The sequence below is a fragment of the Malaya genurostris genome, chromosome 2 (assembly GCF_030247185.1).
Source record: "Malaya genurostris strain Urasoe2022 chromosome 2, Malgen_1.1, whole genome shotgun sequence".
In the NCBI taxonomy this organism is placed as follows: domain Eukaryota; kingdom Metazoa; phylum Arthropoda; class Insecta; order Diptera; family Culicidae; genus Malaya; species Malaya genurostris.
This window is the reverse complement of record NC_080571.1, coordinates 75,371,915-75,388,727: the sequence shown is the minus strand read 5'-3', so window position 1 is coordinate 75,388,727 and position 16,813 is coordinate 75,371,915. Positions and strand designations below refer to the sequence as shown.

General features: G+C 37.3%; 2 protein-coding genes across 5 annotated transcripts in view; one reads left to right on the top strand and one right to left on the bottom strand.

Moving 5' to 3' along the window:
- Positions 1-15,138, bottom strand: part of LOC131427163 (glutamic acid-rich protein) — a 37,007-nt gene extending 21,869 nt beyond the window's left edge. Inside the window, exon 1 of one of the 3 annotated variants that reach the window (XM_058590126.1) lies at positions 14,909-15,138. The gene's annotated coding sequence lies outside the window, so the exon portion shown is untranslated. The remainder of the gene's footprint in view (positions 1-14,908) is intronic. The other 2 variants (XM_058590123.1, XM_058590124.1) reach the window with 2 other exon arrangements.
- Positions 1-16,813, top strand: part of LOC131427164 (trichoplein keratin filament-binding protein) — an 85,773-nt gene that overhangs the window by 22,172 nt on the left and 46,788 nt on the right. The window lies entirely within an intron of this gene.

Here is a 16,813-nt window from a genome sequence, read left to right as displayed (position 1 = left end):
AGGGCTACTATTGGTTTATTGATAATATTCGATGAGCAAGTTGCAGTCGCTTTTGCTACAGGAGATTTTTACTCTCTCTGCTCAATTTTCTCAGAGATGGCTTAACAGATTTCAACACACTCAGGCTCTATTGAAAGCTACTATTGGCTCATTGATCAAGTTCGAAAATCAAATGGATCTCACTTCCGGTTACGTTGGTATAATAGTGACTCAACCGACAAGAAGCAGTATTTTCTCCGCTCAATTTTTGCTGAGATGACTGAATACTAATATACTAATCGATTTATGTCGATAAACTGAGCAAATATCCTTGTGTATCTGTATGTGTGTTGTTAACAAAGAAGTTGAGATCTCAGAGATGACTGGACCGATTCTGATCAAACTAGTCGCAAATGAAAGGGCTCCCCGTCACACTGATCGCTATTGAATGGTTTTGAAATCGGATGTTTATATTTTGAGTTTTACCAAGTTTCATGTAAAAATTTAAGTTTTTTGACAAAATCTGTCACAATTGACCTTGAAAACAAAATATGTTATTAGACTTAGATTCCGCACGGTAATAACTATCCAACAAGGCATAGATTGTTAATATCCGTCTATTTTTAACGAAGATATTGATAATTATGTATAAAAAACTTTTCGCCTTACTCCAGTAACAGGAGTTTTACGCGCTTGATGATAAAACGATGTTTCGGAGCAAAGTGAAACAAGATTTCAATACTGTTTTATGCTATTGTTTCTTAGCACCATATGCAAGACTATGTACAGCATCCTTTTTCATGACGTTTCGATTTTAGCACGGTTCGTTTTTGGCAACATAATTGTTCGAATATGACATATGTATTAGAAAGATGGCAGTATTTTCAAATTCAAAAAATTTCATATTAATATTGATTTATACTGCTTGCCACGATAATTGCTGGAAAAACACAACTTATTACACCCTTATACCATTCCAAGAAGTTCGTCGAGATAAGCAGTGTGAAAATTAATTTCATTATTTTTCTCAGAGATGGCCTAACTGATTTCTACAAACTTTGACTCATATGAACAGTCCTATGCTCCCATATAAGGTTTCTGAATTTCATTTGGATCCGACTTCTGGTTCCGAAACTACGAATGATATATGTAATGAAATTAAAATAATGTCACTCATTTTGCTAGTAGATGATTTCGTCCATCTAACGTTCAAATAAAAGGTCTTAATGTCCCATAGAAACTGTTTGTTTTTGCCTTTCTCATAAAGAAAGGTTATGCAATCACTTGAAAAACCGACTAGTGAAAATTGGCCCGGAGGGCCAAGTGTCATATACCATTCGACTCAGTTCATCGAGCTGAGCAATGTCTGTGTGTGTGTGTGCATGTATGTGTGTGTGTGTATGTGTCAAATAATCTCACTAGGTTTTCTCGGAGATGGCTGAACCGATTTTGACAAACTTAGATTCAAATGAAAGGTCTCGTGGTCCCATACGGAATTCCTGAATTTCATCCGGATCCGACTTCCGGTTCCGGAGTTATAGGGTAAAGTGTGTTCAATATTGTACACCGTCACTTAAACCGGCGAAACAAAAAACGTAAAAAATTTTCTTAACTGGTCTCAAAACAACACAAATCGATAGTCATTGTCAGTAGGCAACTAAACAAACCGATTCCGGCTATCCTGGTTCCCGGTATCCGGTTCCGAAAGTACCGGAAATAGTGGTCATATATACCAAAATGGATCTCACTCACTTTTCTCAGCGATGGTTTGACCGATTTCCACAAACTTAGATTCAAATGAAAGGTCTTCCGGTCCCATACGGAATTCCTGAATTTCATCCGGATCCGACTTCCAGTTCCGGAGTTATAGGGTAAAGTGTGTTCAATATTGTACACCGTCACTTAAACCGGCGAAACAAAAAACGTAAACATTTTTCTAAACTGGTCTCAAAACAATACAAATCGATAGTCATTATCAGTAGGCAACTAAACAAACCGATTCCGGCTATCCTGGTTCCCGGTATCCGGTTCCGGAAGTACCGGAAATAGTGGTAATATATACCAAAATGGATCTCACTCACTTTTCTCAGCGATGGTTTGACCGATTTCCACAAACTTAGATTCAAATGAAAGGTCTTCCGGTCCCATACGGAATTTCTGAATTTCATCCGGATCCGACTTCCGGTTCCGGAGTTATAGGGTAAAGTGTGTTCAATATTGTACACCAATCTTAGGGTCAATTGAAAGGTCTTATGGTCCTACCAAAAATTACTGCATATTTTCGGATGCAACAAACATTTAAATCGTAAATAGTAGAGTTTGTATGTCATGTTAGTTGATGGCCGTACGAACCGACTTTGATTATGCCGGTTCTCGGATTCCGGTGCCGGAAGTGCATATAATAGTGAACCCACTTCGTTTTCTTAAGAATGACCTACGTAATCAAAGCACTGTTTTTTTCTGTATGTTATACTAGTTAATGCACAAACAATCTCTTGGTTTCTTTAAAAAATCGAAGAGAAAATTTTTGAATAGACCTACAATATTATACATGAGAAAGGCATCATCACACTACTAGGTGGATTAAAACAGGTTTTTTAATTAGATACGACTTCCGGTTCAGGAGATTAGTGTAAAAATTTTACATAAATTTATAGGGTTCACAGATTTTGAGAAACGACGATCAAATAAACTTATTTCAGTTTTACCGGTATTCGTTTTTCGATCCCGCAAGGTACCCAAAAATTTTATGTGGAACGCACTATTTCTCTAAGATGGATATACTGATTTTCAAAAATTTCGAATCTAATGAAATGGTTAACAATCCTTTAGACGAATTCAACTGACTTCGGTTACACCGATTTCCGAATTCCGTTTTCGAAGGTATCAGGAATAGATAAGCTAAAAAAGGATAAACAATTAATAAACAACAACTAAAATTAAAATAACCTATGAAACCTTTAAATTATTTCTTTCAATCTAAACATGTGACAATCGATTAAGCATTCCATGAGATGTAGAAGTGAGTTTCTCTTTAAAGTTTTTGTCATTATTTTTGGTACTTCCAGAAACGGTATTCGGAATAAATTAGTATGACGATCGTTTCATTAGAATCGTTTTGAGCCCAACTTTGAAAATTCTTTGGTATCGTCATCTTCTATGATGGTTTGAATTTTAAAAACTCATCACCCTGTAATTTCCAAATTGTTCTGTCTTCGATTCGTCTTTCTGTTCCAAAGTTTTCAATAACAAATCACTTAAAACGAAGGTCTTTAAATTAATTTCAAGAAAATACTCAACTTAGAATATTCACGCGAAAAACACTTGCTGATTAATAAAAAAAAGGTATCATCTCATTGCTAGGTGGATTAAGCCCGTTTTTACATTATCGCTCTATATGACAGGCTGAAATTTCACACCCAATACCCTGTATTGGGTAGATCTAAATTAAATTCTACATTTACTAATAAAAACGTAATACTTTGCTTTTAAACTTGAGTTTGCGAAGATCGATCTAGCCGTTTCAGCGAAATTGAAGTGATTTCCGGCAAGGATGGCTTTTATCGTATCAAAGAACGCTCACTGGCAACTCTTCACACGATTGAGTCAGTGTCATCAAAGAGAGACGGATATCATCGCAACAACAAAAACCCGGCAAGGCTCATTTAACATAGAATCGACACCAGTGCGAGAGCGAATTTCTCTCGATGACATTTCTGAGAATCAAAGGTTAGCACGCTGCTGTGGGGATCCTCTATGAAGCAACAAACGGTCGCTTATTCTCGTTTCGCGATCCGATTCTATACAGGCAGTTGATAATTGCGATAGAATCATTTTACAATTGCCGCTTATTCTAACTATGTGCATACAACCTTTGTATAAGTTATGTCTATGAAAATGAATGTGGATGCTCAACACAAGGATTTGAAATATTGCAACCTAGTATGAGAATCATCAAGTCGAATCATCGATTTGATTTTCTGCGATAATTATCAACTTGCGATTCTCTTTTGGGAAATTCCATACACCAACGATCCTTATCAGGCTGTAAATTTTTGTTAAGAGCGTGAAATAATCAGAGTATGAAGTGGAGCGAAGAAATGTAGCAAACTTCTCTCACGGTTCATGCATTGAGAGACTCGAGTTCTTGTAGCATCTTCTATCGGATTGAAAATGTTGTATACAATATAGATAGCAATATAGCAGCTTCTGTAAAATTTTTGGCAATCACCAACACTGATTTCCGGATTGGAACACGCGAGCACATTTCTGATACTTCCGGAACCAGGAACGCTGAACCGGTATACCTAAAATCAACGTATTTTACCCTAACCTAACCCTACCTGCCCAAATGATGAATTTCACAGCTATTTGAATGAATTTTGCTTGATTCTTCCGTGTCATGTATGTATGTATGTAACATACTCGAAAAAATGAAATTTTTATATTAATCAGCTTGAAATTCCGGAACCGGAAGTCGTATTCGATAGGGTTATATGGGATTGTAAGATCTTTCATTTAAACCTAAGCTTGTGAAAATTGGTTGAGCGTGCTTTGAGAAACTCGAGTGCATTTTTATTTATTTTTTTTACACATTTTATCTCATTACTCCGATACCGGAATTCGAATCAGGATGATATTCAATAGCAGGCTACGGGATTTTGAGTTGAAGAGAATCGATTATGCGGTTTATGCTATGAGAAAAGCAATTTTTATCATTTTTTTACATTCTACAACGTTACTCTTGAACCAGAAGTTCGATTTAGGATAAATTCATTAGAAGGATATAGGACCGAGAGACCTTCCATTTGAATCTAAGTTTTTGCAAATCGGTTCAGCTATCTCTGGGAAAATCGAGTGCACGTTTATGTATACATACACACACACAGACATTTCGCGTACTCGACGAACTGAGTCGAATGGTATATGACAAGGGCCTCGGTTCGCAAGTCAGTTTTCGCAGTTATTGTATAGCCTTTCTATATGAGAAAGGCAGAAAACATCACTTTATCTATAAAAATGTACTAAAAGTTTGAGTATACAGTGGTAATCGCAGATGATTTTTACAAATTATCATAAACTTTCGTTGATTTAGGACATTTTTATATTGAATAGAATCGCGGAATATAGATTTTATGAATATGAAAATAATTCAATTTTAAATCAGGTTTTTTGGGCCTTAATTTAAGTGTTGGAATACACTAATAGTTCGGAAAAGTTTTGAAAAGACTGAACCTACAGTTAGCATTGAAATAAATTGATGTAGTTATTCGACAGGTCAAATTAGTTCTATTCGTGAAAAAAGGTTGATTGAATCGGAATATATTTCTTAGAATAAACAGCTTTGTTCGACAAGACACGAGTGTCGGTTGGTTTTTCTCTTATTCTACTGAAATGTTGTGCTGTGTTAAGTACATATTGATAGTTATAAATTTTGTATGAATCACTACGACATCGAAATAATCTCAGTTAGTCTATTCAGACTTGAAACATTTTAGGCGAACGTCTGTCAACACTCTCAAAGAACTTGCGCGGTGAAGAAAAAGGTGAAACTCTAATTCGCAAGATTGTGCTCAGTTTACCCTACCGGCCGGGCAAGGCCGGAATCCGAACGGTGTGGCAAGATTTTTATACGACCTAAAAATAATTATGTGATTCTCCAATTTCACGGCCCGAGATTGCCGCCGCTCGGGCTCGGCACGCTTTGTTTGTTTACAAAACCGTCGTAGCTCCGGCCATGGCCAGTCGGGTCCGCCTGTTAATTTCTTATTTCCAGTCGCTGGTTGGTAACGTCAACCACAACATTTCTGATGGTACATTGAATGCGAATGGCGTTCTTGTCATTTTTATGGAACATAGTGGCACTCTGGTGAAGAACGTCAGTCGTGTCGGGGTGGTGGATCATGGTTTAATTTTGGCATTCGGTTTCGCGCTACTACGTTTTACTACTTCCAAACGTATCACTCGATCTCATGAATTGTATGAACTAGTTTTGAAGCTTGAATTTTCAGGATTATGCAGATTTGTTTTCGGTGATATTGTTGCAGTCGATTCTATTAGCAACTGAATGTTACCTTGATGGATGTCTCTCCGGACAATATTTAATTTATCAGGTTTAACATATGTTCAAAGAGTATATCAGTTAGTTATATTTTTCGTCTTTTTGTGTTGCCTTCACTTTTCATGTCACATTGTCAAAAATAATCTCTGGTATTCGGCCTCGATTTGTTTCTCAGTTCTCTTCATTTGTCGGTGGGTGTATCATTTTTTTTGCGGTTTCAGCTGAATACATGGATTAAAACAATATCATAATTCATTTGAAATGCGAATTTTCAGCCCGGACTTGAGAAAATGTGTCCACTGTCGTGTGTACCACTTTCCTTGATTTCACGGTCAAGCAATGTATTATTATTCGTTCGGTTGGAAAATCATCACTTTCCTTGCATTTGGTTGGAAAAAGATCACTTTGGAAAAATGAATTCTTCTCAGCTAGTAATGGAGTGTCGTAAGTGAAAAGAAGAGAAAAGATTATCGGAATCAATAATAACCCGAGACAGTATTCGAACAAGATGAGACACAATTTGTTTGTAGCATTGTTTTGCGTTTGAGTAGAATTTTCTGGGTTTTTGTCTAAAACTAGACAACAGTGTAGTGTAATACCTACGTTCGACGAACGAGCGAAGGATGCTAGTCACAGGAACCACAAGACAATGTAGTCGATGAATGCCTGGAAGAAGATGAACCTCTTCAAACGTCGACCCAGCGTTCGATCGTTTTCATGGGATTTCATTCAATTTTTTCGACTACAATCTTTATTGGTCAAAGATTTGCCCAAATATTCAAACTATATCGTATGCTCATTCTACATTCTCAACAATTTATCGATTCAGAAGGTTATCGATCCATCCGCTTTGTTATTAAACGTTCCATTTTAAATTCTTTTTTTTTTCTCTAAAACTATCGAGCATCAACGTTCAAACATTAAGTGATTCGGAAACACTAGCAAGTGGGTGCTCAAGTTTACCGCCTTGAGAGAGGGAACCGAGTGTCTATTTTTGCTCAGACCTTACAATAAATCTGTCCCATCAATATTGCCGTTTAGTAAAACACTGTTCTAGCTTGCTTCTGCCTACGTACCACTCCGATGACGATTGATATTTATTCTGTGTAGCCAATCCTGAGGCTGTGTTAGTTGAGATCCAATATTAATATCAGACACACACACAATGCACGGAACCGCAACTGGTGGCGATTTGGAGAAGAAGGAAAATAAAACACCCACACGATCGTGATCGTGAAAAATTGCTCGTGTTTTCCGGTAGCATTGGGATTAAGCGCACGAATAGCTGTTGAAATGCTGTTCCTAGCCATGAACCACAGCTTTATGAATTTTTGTTCTATGAAATCGAAGTACACATATTATCGGTTTTAAATTAAATATAAATTGTTTCCGTTCGAAAGTGCTTGGCGTAAATGTCACATAAAAAACTAGAAAATTGAACATTTAATGTTTATCACTGGATCCCGATCAGCAAACAATAACAAGTTTATAACAGAAAGCAATTTTCGTTACAAATACTGATACAAGTCTGGTCTTGTTATTCAAAATAACAAAATTTTCTAACATGTATCAAAAAGAGAATCAGTTTAAATATAATTCTGTCACGTATTGATGATCGGGTTCTTAAACTGTTTTCTGTAAATTAAATTTCCAAAACTGCCAGAAAACCATACGTCGATTTAAAGCATATTAGTTCTTGAATGTGAGTTCACGGTTATTTTTACTTGGACCTTTGAAATAACAAATCACTTACGCAATAATAAAAAAAACCTAGTGGTGTTATGATTTTCTTATATAGCACATAAATATTACTGGAGAGTTTTTCAAAAATCTTTTGCTTGAATCTTGAATAACCGAAAGTCTCATCCGAACAAAAGTCAATAGCAGTCTACGATACCATAAAACCTTTAATTTGAGTCTAAATTTATGGAAATGTATTCGGCCATCTCTGAGAAAATGAAAAGAGTTCCGTTTTTGAGTTTTTGACCACTATTTTCAGGATTTCCGGCTTAGAGGCGAGTTGGCATCACTGGGAGTACGATGCGGTGTCTAAGTGCTACTCTCAAAAAGTCTAATTTCAATGTGTTGTTTGATACGTATAGTTAAAAAACAGTGGTGGCAAGTGTGTGTTTATTAGTGAGAGTGCTATTTATTGAATAATGTTGATTCGCAAAACTAAAAATGCTCAATCGACGGAAACTGAGAATTTACCGCCCCAAAGTTCAACGATATTAATCGATCGAAGCGCCGTCTGCATATCATTGTCGGTGTTATCAGATTTCTATGGAATGTGTGAAAATCTACAAGTCAATTGTGTTATTCAAGCTGAAAATCTAAAATTGGTCTGCAGCAAACCCATTCGCGAGTGTTTATTTTATCTGATTTTTTCAGTAGTCGAAGAGACTTCTCGCGTTGTTAAAAGCAATGCGAATAGGAGAAAAAGGATACTGAAGAGATCGTTCCTTAGAGATGTTTTATATTTTTCTTACTTATAATGCCTTATTATATTTCTCCTGAATATCGGAAATCAGCTTTTGTTGAGATCATATTGTTTACCAAAACATATCCGGATCTCTTTCCCTCCCTACTAACACATCTTCTATCTCGTGATGCTCTTGGAATATCGGACTAACATTCCTTCCTTTTCCTCAGTAGCACAGTCTTTGGTCGTAGCCGGCGTCGTTATTGATCATTTAATGAAAAGTTAGGAGTGAATGGGTATGTACAGTGAAAATGATTTGCTTCTCCTTAGCTTCATTTTATTGGTTCATTGTACATTTCCACTCAGTTGGTCAATCACGAAGAGTAACTACGGGCGAATTCCAGCATAACTGAAATCGGTTCGTTTGACCAGAAACTAACTCAACCTACAAATTGAAACAATTTTTATCCAACTTTAGAAAAAAAATCCTTATTTTTCATTATTGCTCTAAGTGACGGGTTGTAATTTCATACACACTTAACCCTGTATTTCCGGAACCGGGAATCGGACCTAGACAAAAATCTGCACTTACTTATGAGAACATAATGCCTTCCATTTCAATCTAAGTTTGTGAAAATCGGTTCAGCCGTTTCTGAGAAAGTGAGATGTGATTTGGAGTACACGATCACGTTTTTCGGTACTTCCGGATCCGGGAATGGAGATCCGATATACCCAAAATCAATGTATTTGGTCATCAACAAATCAAAACTGATCAGATGAAGCATTAAGCACTATTCACACTAGGCCGTGACGTATCCGGAACGGGACTGGACCGGATCCCGTCCGGGTTATGCTTCAAATTTGTTTAATTCAGCTCCATGTGAATATTCTCACTAGACCGTGTCGTACCCGTGTCTGTATCGACACACGTCCGAAGCACTGTCAAAGCATGTGTTGACTCAAAGTTACTATTGGTAGGGACTGGAATTATCACATGCTTCCATCCAAGGCTCCAAGACACAGCGGGAAATTCCACAAAAATCATTAGCAATCTTATTCCACATATCTTCTGTTGGTTTCGGCATTGCATCGTGGATTAATTTTTCGGTAATTACACGACATATCTCGTGAAAAATCTGCTAGACAGCTCCAAGTCTGTAACTAAATGCTATGGTTTTTTGCGTGTCTCCTGTTGCTAAATATCTGAAATCATGAGACGAACCCAAACTATAAGCCATCTAAATAATCGTTATACAATTTTTGGTTTTAGTTTTCTTGACATTTACAAAGAAATCTTGTTAACAAATCAATGAAAATATCTTAAACAAACTGCCAGCCTCTCTCGGGAGTCACTGCTAATCGGAATGTAGTATCATGCTTTTTAAGACACGGATGAATTTTACTCAACAGCGAGTGGAAACAGGCTTCTGACATTCTGAAATATTCCTTGATCTCGACATTCACAAGCTGATTATATAAGGTGGTGAATTAACCCTCAACTGCTCTTTTTCGCCAAAGTGTGTGCATCCAAATCTTCTTTTTTTGTTTTTAAACTGCTGATTATATTCGTCATTCAGTGCAGTTGCAATTAAGGCCAATTTTTTGTTGGAAAATGTGCCATTTTCGTGAGGAACAGAAGCACATCAAATGCAACGATTGTGTATGTTACTAATAGCAAAGGTAGACGGACACGGAAAGTGCAAGGTATGATGAGAATATTTTACAAATAAATCTCGGCACGCTGCGGTCCCGTTGTAGTTGAAAGTATTTAGTTCAATTTTTCAGTGTCATGTATAAAAACACACTCTTGAAAAGTATTTTTTTCTGATTGATAAATTTGATAGGGTTCGACGGGATCTTAAAACCTTTCATTTTTACATATGCTTGTGAAAATTGCTTGCACGGCCTTTAAGAAAATCGAGTAAATTTTTTTTTATTTCGTTGCATATTTTACTCCATTACTCCGGAAATGGAAATCGGATCCAGATAAAATTCAATAGCAGGCTATAGAATTATCGATTATGAGAATACAGTTTTTATTTTTTGTGCATCCCATTACTCTCAAACCGAAAGTTGGATCCGAGTAAAATTCAATAGCAGACTGTGGCACCGAGAGACCTTTCATTTGAATTTAAATATGTGAGAAATTGGTCCAACTATCTCCGAGAAAATCGAGTGCACATTTATACACCACACATACACACCCACACACACACACACACACACACACACACACACACACACACACACACACACACACACACACACATTTTGCGTACTGGAAGAACTGAGTAGAATGGTATATGACACTCGGTTCTCCGGGGTTCTAGGATGTCGAGGGAATAATAACCCAATTGAATTGTGAGTATTTTTTTTTAAGTAATCTATCTCAAACGCCACCATATTATAAATGTGTTCAAAAGCCATTTCAATACGGGATTTCATGCTCAATCGCCAATGTGTGTCACAGTACTATCTGTCAAAATTCGGAATAGTTTGAGCGTGAGTAAAGGTATAACTTTTGAAGATCAGTATCTCAGTGGAAAAAATAATAAGGAAATCTGAGATTTCACATTCTTTTGTTACTGTTTATGATATTTGTCAATTTATTTTCGACTGTTTGTGACAAAAATGAAGACTGCTCAACATATATTTTATGAAACGGTACTGTAAAGTTCTGCCTTTTGTAGGCAGACAATGGGCCGAGGTTGGCATTGTGACTCGATTGAAAGACATAAAACAATCTAAGAAATGCAGGTAAAACTTTTAAAGAAATCACAGAATATGATCACAAACGCACTGGAATACCGAAAAAAAAACATAAACAAAAGTAAGAAAACGGAAGACCAATGCTAGGGATGACCCCCGGATACTGAAGTCGGGGAATCCTTGCATTACATCTACGGACATCAAAAAGTATGTTGGATTGAAAGTAAAGGGCACTCCGCATTCGGCCGAGCCAACCGATCCGAGCTCTCCGGCGTTGACTTCGGCTATGGCTGAGCACGGGCGTGCGCATGTATAGGTACGCCGGACCCGACACAGTTGCTACGGTGCGAAAAGCTCGGTGAAGAATATCGTTGCCAAAGATATGAATTTTATGTCGGGTCCGGCGTACCTATACATGTGCACGACGGCAGCTCAGTCATAACCGAAGAGCGAAAAAAAGATCGGCGATGGAAATGTCGGCCGAATGCGGTTTGACCATAACAACTAGAACAATCCGAAACTGTTTGCTTGGCACGAGCCCGTGTTGCCAGAAAAACATCATTTGTATCGCATGAAATCGTAAGTGAAGACTTTCTTTCGCTAATAATCATCTCGGGAATCTCAAACAACACGGAGTCGATTTTTTCAGAGAGGTGTGACGAAACAAAAGTAAATTTATTCGGAGCAGATAGTACACACAGAAAAGTTGTGAATTTTACAAATGATCTATTCACATACGATGCAATTCATAAAGAACTCATTATACGAAATCAAATGACTAAAAATTCAATTTATAATGACTTCATGTTGGATCAGAATGAATTTTACTGGATCCAATTGTAATTTGCAATCGGCTATCAAGTGCAACTGTACAAGTCGTAGCAGTCGGTTTTTGTTTTTATATCATTGAATTTCTTAAATTTGACAATTGTGTCTAAAATATGACAATTCGAAGTAATTACACCCCAGAACCTATTTGGAAGCCAAAACTACTACAGATTCGAGCACCAACAGGTAAAAGTCTATGTGAAACCTTTTGCTATCATTTTCGGTTCTCAAAACTTCGGTTGAATATTGACACTGCATACTATGGGATTTTCACGGAAAACCACAAATGACTGAAAGGGCAAATGAATGAAAGAACACTATTTTGAAACTACTGTTCTGCTTGTCATTGACTAGACATGGATTCCGTTCTGATGGTTTGAAGGCGAAGCTGAGAGTGACATTTATTTCTCGTCATTTTCATTAGCTCTGCTCATACTATTACATGTTCTTATACGTAAGTTTTTGTGAACTCGCTCCATTTAAAGCGAGCTTTTTTCCACAATACACAATACATGATGAATAAATTCGCCGATGACCAATTTTTGAATTTGACCAGAAAATTCGGTGCTACCCATAGTACCGTGAGGAGAACTCGACTCCGGGAAGTAATCAAGTCGTATCGAGCTAGCAAATAGCCAAATCGGACCATAAAGCAGAATAGTGTGGTCAAAATTCGTTTTCGGAAACTATATGACCAGGTGCTGACCAAGTTCGACAGGTGTCTTCTGATGGACGATGAAACCTATGTCAAGGCTGACTTCGGGCAAATCCCAGGTCAAAAATTTTACTTGGCAACGGCTCGGGGGGATGTTCCAGCAAAATTTAAATTTGTTTTTGGCGACAAATTTGCAAGAAAATTTATGATTTGGCAGGGCATTTGCAGCTGTGGCAAAAAAAAACGAAAGTTTTCGTTGCAAATAAGACAATGACTTCGGAACTATACCAAAAAGAGTGTCTCCAAAAACGAATTTTGCCGTTCATTCGATCCCACGACCATCCCGTGATGTTTTGGCCAGATTTGGCAAGCTGTCATTACAGCAAAGTCGTTCAAGAATGGTATGTAGAGAAAGGGGTCCAGTTTGTTCCGAAAAACTTTAACCCACCCAACTGCCCCCAGTTCCGCCCTATTGAGAAATACTGGGCAATCATGAAGAGGAGACTCAAGGCAAAGGGAAAGGTTGTCAAAGACACCAATCAGATGACGACCTGGTGGAATAAGATAGCTAAATCACTATTAGGAATGTGGTAAAACATATTGTTGTTCATATTGATCACCTACGTGCATCGAAACTATCGCAGTCATTATTTTTCAGTTACGAATTCATTCAGCAGAGATTGTTTTGTTGATGGAAATATAATAACTAATTTTTCCACGAATCACTTCGTTGTCGAACTGAAACTTGGTGAGGAACTAATCTCTCTCTGATTTTCATTTCTTTATTTCATACGGTTCAATACTCCAATACGACAAAATAGAGTCGGGTTATCGTTGTACATTTTATGTTAATAAAATGAGCAGCAGTTGGTTCACTGATCACTATTTGGCCAATTAAATCGACGACACTGTTCTAGTTTTTTTGTTGTCTCCGGAAACGTCGTTTCAAAAAAAATCGTTTGACCTGCTTGTGGTTGAGCAGCTTCTGACATATGTTAGTTAATAATCATCTACCTTCGTCGATTTCCTGCGACGGTTTCGTGAAACCCAATAGTGATGGTCCAAATGCTACCAATGAAAGTCTAACTTCGCCATCAAATATGATCGAACGGCTTTCTATAACTTTGATTCAATTTGAAAGTTTGATATATTCTTGCCGAATTTTGTATATCATGATACCTGGTCCAAAGTAGAATAATCCGAAGATTATCTGTACAATTCCATGAAACTTTTACTTTGAAAAGTAAAGCAAAGTCTTTACATTACATTCTTTTTGTGGAATTTTGCCTTTCTGTTTCAATAGACTTCACAGCCGTTTCTTAGCGTACACAATCATTGCATGACTAGTACAACGGTTCTACTGACATTAAAAATCCTTCCAGGTTGGGGCTCGAACATACGACAAGTGGTTTGTAGCGCCCTTTGCAATAAACAACCAACCCGGGCAACTTTTACTTTGAACTACTACTAAATAATGCATTTTTCTGATGAAAATTAGAATTAACCTTAGAAATCTGATTTCTAATAATGATAAGATTTCAAAAACTGCATTTTCATATCCACAGATTGAACGAAAGGTAATTTTTTTGCTTTGAACGACTTTCAGTAGTAAAAGTCGTCATAATTCGAACGAGGTAATCATCACAACTATTTTGGCAATTTGTACATAATCAACACTCTCACGAATGTACCGACGGCGAGTAGATCCAAGTGTCCTGGTTAACGAATCGAGTGCATTTTCTGGCAGCAAGCTAAATATCTTCAGACTACTCGTTGAACCTCGCTTAGCCGACAATGATTGTGGTAGCCATCATGGATTTTCGGATTTGCACGCGATGACGTCATATTTAAGTCGAGAGCTTTTCCTTTCGTCGGCTCTGTGATCCAGTCGGTCGGTCGGTGCGTAAGTCGAAAGTGTGTGTGTATGTAGCGAGCGAGAAAATTTTGAAATATAATAAAGATGGTGGAAAATTAGACTTCTGAAATTCCGTTCAAGATCACTTTTTTCCTCTGCTTCTGAGGTCACCAGACAAAATACTAGGTCGAAGGCCAACAGCCAATTATTCTGTTTCAAAATCCAACGAAGCGACTTTTTTTCTGTCTACTACTTCAAATTACGCTGTTCATTTTCGGCGACGACCTAATTTTCACCAGCATGTCATAATTTTAATCTTCTCTCCACAGAAACTTTCCTAGCTCTTTTTATTCGTTCGTCACATAGTAAATGCTATCTTGACACGTCGTAAAACTGCACCTGCACACAATTCACCATCCAATAAATTTTAATTATTTGCCACAATTGGATGGAAAATCACTCTTCTTCCTCGCTTTTCCTGATTGCCAATTTTTACTTTGCCACGGTAGATTTTCCACTAATGCTACGCGCACAGAGCCACTGCTTCGGACAAACTGAGCTCAGTGCGGTTCGTGAGTTTTTCCGTGATCGCAGTGAATTCTTGTCCACCAGCAAAACCGAGACGTACAAAAGTTGCACGAAAATCGCAAAAGTCTGGTGTGCGTGAAATGCGCGGCGTATTTAAATTTAACCACCATGCGCGCGTGTTCTACTACCGACAGCGGCAACAACAACACATCGACAAAAAAACAACAGTAAATATTCACTGCAGTTTTGTGCGGTTCTTTACGGTCGTCGGCTACTGACTGTTGTGAAACGTGAAAGGAAAACCGCCAACAGACTACCACCAGTCGTGAAAATTTGTTTATCATGTCTGCGAGTGAACGGCCGAGTCCCATATGATGAAAAGTTGTGGTGGTCGATCATATGGTTTGCGATAGACGAACGATCGGAGATGCTGTCAATTCACGACACTCGTGCAACAGGTTTGCTCTAGGGATGCTGAAAATGTTTGGGGTTTCCAATTTCAATCGAAACTTTTTCGTTAATCAATGAATTTAATATCTTGGAGTATTTCAATGCTATTTATTAGTCAATGTAAAAAAAGCGGGTGGCTAATGTCGGAGACATAATCGGATAACGTGAATACGAATAAATCATTGCTGAGTACATTTACTTCGCATTCGAAAAAGTAGTGAATTTACCATAGTACTGGTCCATGATTGAGATTCAGATCCTGGAGTTGGATCTGGTTTTTCTATATCACTAGACCCAAAAATACGATAAGTCCGATTTCAGTGCCAGGATCTGGTTCAGGAACTTCATGATCTTGAACATGCCAATTACTGATGATTTTGTGAGTAAATCCCATACAAATTTTCATGGTTTCAATCATTTTGCTCATAATCGCAATAATAATAGGTATGATTGCATGAGAAGACACGTTTCATGATTTTCATAATTTCATGGTAATGGATTTTTATCCGTGTTTGTACAGGGCTGACATTATGCATTTCGATTCGTTAAAAATTTCATCGAACCGATCTTATTTCGTATTATTATTCTCCATTCGAACTCGATTATAGAACTTCATTTGAGTTTACTGGAAGAAGTATTAGATTATCGCGAAGCTTTGACATTATGAAATCAAAACAATCGAGCTCGTAAACGAATAAACTCGATAAGAAATGTTCGGAAGCTATATAGCTATCGACTCTGAATCTTCGAATAAGTTTCTTTTTGTTTATTAATTTGATTACCGGCTTGAACCTTCTATGGTCATTCGCCGTTGTTTCTTTTTGTTTGAAAGTAATTATCGATTATCATAAACATATTAGTATTGATAAACTTTATTTTAATGAATTTTTTCATGAAGGGTATTTTTTAAGAGTTTGCTGATTTGAAAATTAAGTAAAACATATACTATATTATGAAACGGCCATTTTTTTCTATTTGGTAGAACATTTCTTATCATCTAACATTTAAATATAATTTCGGGTATTTGGCCGTATCGAGAATTATTCACAAAGCTCATTCTGAAGGTCCAACTTTCGACCACTTTTTCATCGATTTATTAATTTTAGTTGTTTGACGTAAAGCCGCCATAACTAAGCTCAGTTGTGCAATGACTGAGCGGAAACATATATTGGAGAAGCCAAATGAATGAAAAACTAACAGAAAAGATGAATTTTTGGAAAAAGATACGCTCAGAGACAGGACTCGAACCTGCGTTCTTATGCATTCCGTGCATACGCGCTACCATTTCGCCACTCTGAACCTTGTTTTAGTCACTCTAAAACGCCA